General features: G+C 40.4%; 1 protein-coding gene across 5 annotated transcripts in view; it reads left to right on the plus strand.

Annotated features, from left to right (window-relative positions):
- The window catches only part of LOC109968637 (RNA binding protein fox-1 homolog 3-like), a 644376-nt gene that overhangs the window by 371370 nt on the left and 270130 nt on the right, over positions 1-2876 (plus strand). The window lies entirely within an intron of this gene.

Below are 2876 nucleotides of genomic sequence, written 5' to 3' on the forward strand. Positions count from 1 at the left end.
GTGGCCTTCTTCTTCTTCTACTATGTCTGGTTGGTTGGCCATTACCAGTTTGTCAGTTTGTATCTGGAAGTCCCACAGGATCTTAGCTTGGTCATGCTCAACTACCTTTGGAGGTGTATCCCATTTTGACTTGAGAGCTTCCAGGGGCTACGGTGAACGGATACGTTCTAGTAGTTGTAACTTTGTTGTTGTGTTTACTACTCAAGTTGTGTACAGAGTTTATGTGGAAACAAGTGGAATAAGATGTTTAAAGGCACCTAGTAATAGCCTGAGTAAACCAAGAATTGAGTAATGTATACTATTGCTGTCAGGTAATTAGTAAAGTAAGATAGTTAATTTTTCAATGAGTAATGTGTAATGAGTGGAGATGTCCGTGTCCATTTTGGTGCTGATCTGGGCATATTTCACAGTATCAGTACAGGCCAAAATAAAGCTGATCAAATCATTATTTAGAGCTTCAGTCTTGTATTTGAGCAGACCTGGTAAGTTTATTGCTTTTGTCCAGTGGTGCTACAACAGCTGCCGCCTTTTGTTAATGGAGCATTATTAAACTGTCAAACGGGGTTATCTAATCTGGACCGGTTACACAAACTGTGTTCACATACAAATACAAAGCAATAGTTAGTATCTGCATAATGGAACTGTAGTTCTGAGACTGTGGTGTCAGCTCCCAGCTATTCTTTTATTTAGATCAACAATTTAAACTAATAATATTAATATTTTAGAAGCAAGATCTGATCCAGTATTTGAATCAATCATCCTATCATCCTTTAGTAATGAATAATTGATTGTAGCATGATACCTAAATTTGAAAATGTTCTTGTTTGAATGGTAGTTGCTGGGGAAAAAAAGAGGAAAGCCAGCCCATTTCTGAGCTCTTGGTCATCTCAGAGGGAGACGTAAAGGAGAGTGAAACCTGAGGCTGCGCACCAGGCATGCATACATGTATGTAAATGGCCTCATTTCAAGCGAGTCCTAAAAACCCTTTACAGCAAAATTGGATGCAGATGAGCTGGGATCCTTTTTCGATTTTAACTATGAATTAGCCCATTATGACTATTATTATTATTTTTGACACTGGTATATATGTCAAACATGAAATGTTATATAGATGTTGCATGCATTCCCCTCATTTCTTTCATGAAGATGTGAGAACAGGGCTGTAAAGCAAGATACTTTTGTCCCCTAAATCAGTTCAGTCAAATCCAGCTGAGTTAATATGAACTGTAAAAAAGAAAAAAACTGAATGCAATGATGTTCTTGTTAGATTTTAATAATTATTCCAGTGTTTTGAAGTGAATATGAAAACACACATAAGCTTTGCATGAACTGGCCTGAACTAAAAAAAAAAACTCACCACCAACTATATGATGCAACTTCTCTAATGAGTACTTGGCCAGATGGAGTCAAAATCAACTACAATTCCTGTGTTCATGATGATGAAGTGCAATTGTAGCTCGCTGATGAAATAAGCTAAGACTGTCTTTCAACAATGACAAAACAAGATGTCCTCCTTGCATTTATACCATTAATTATAAGATGTTAGCTGCCAAAATTGGAGCTGATCCCTAGCTGTGATGTTTTTTGTTTTGTTTTGTTTTTTTTTTTTGTTTTTTTTTTTGCTGTGCAGAAGTAATGTGTCACTTTTCCTTTGGCCTAAAAGATAAACATGGAATTTAATTCAACTGATAACTCTTATTTAATAGTGCCTGTATAAATTAAATTACATATAAACTATTAAGGAGCTATAGTATTTATGATTTCCTGACAAGATAGATCCCCCCCCTCAAAAAAAAAAAATTTTTATTGAGTCTGAGGTGGCATAAAGGAGCGGCCATGCAGGATTCCCTCTCCCAGGCCAGTACCACCAGTGTTCCCAGTGTGTGCAGTGCAGTATTTCAGGCAGTGAAGGAGTTAACAATACTATGTATTGACTATACTCGTGGGTGGGCGGGGGGTGGTTAAATGTGCTGAGGCAGGCTGCATCCCAGCCCTCATCCACCTCCAGCCCCATCTCTCTCACCCTCTATCTGCCTGTCTGACCCAGCTATATTGCAAACACACTCATCAAATGTGTGTAGACACACACAAGTATACATGTGCATGATGCAGAAGCATCATTGTGTGTGTGTGTGTGTGTGTGTGTGTGTGTGATATACATTGGCAAACTAATTGTAGAGAGTGAAACATAACATACTAGATTCTCACTCCGCACAACTACATATATATGTGCACAGACTGAACGTGGCAGCCTACAGTATTCCCTCTGCACTATAGCAGTACAGCGGGCCAGACCAGCTCAGTCAACCCAGCAAATACACACCGCCACAAACAAACATCAACACACATACATACACCCCTCCTCCCTCTGCAGAGAAGGAAAACAGAGGGAACAAAAGAACAAGAAGAGAAACAGCAGCTCCAGTTTAGCTGTTTTTGTGTCTTTTATTTCTCTTCCTCTCCCTTCTCGCATCTTAGTTTACACAAGTGGTCTAAACTGTGCTTTGTTTCGACGGCTATCTTGCCTCTTACCCCCCACATGCACCACCGCTGAACCTTCAGCTTCCCTCTCCTCTACGCTCCCAGTGCAACTTAATGAAACCAGCTAGTATCGATGGCTTTTTAGCATAGGCAACAAGCTGTGCTGCACCCTCTTTCTCTCTTTTCTCCCTGCTCTCTGCTTCTCCCTTCCTCTCTCTCTCATCTAGTATTGCCTTGCCTCCCTCGTTCCGGCTCCTCCATTGGTTTTCCCAGAACTTCTATGCAGCCTGTCAAATCCTCCACATCCCAGAGTGTATCTGCAACCCCAGCATCCCTCCACCAGCTCCTCTCTTTGTCCCTCCTTCTCACTTCTCTCTCTTTCTTTTTTCACTTCT

Source organism: Monopterus albus, unplaced genomic scaffold (assembly GCF_001952655.1).
Source record: "Monopterus albus unplaced genomic scaffold, M_albus_1.0 scaffold156.1, whole genome shotgun sequence".
NCBI classification, from domain to species: domain Eukaryota; kingdom Metazoa; phylum Chordata; class Actinopteri; order Synbranchiformes; family Synbranchidae; genus Monopterus; species Monopterus albus.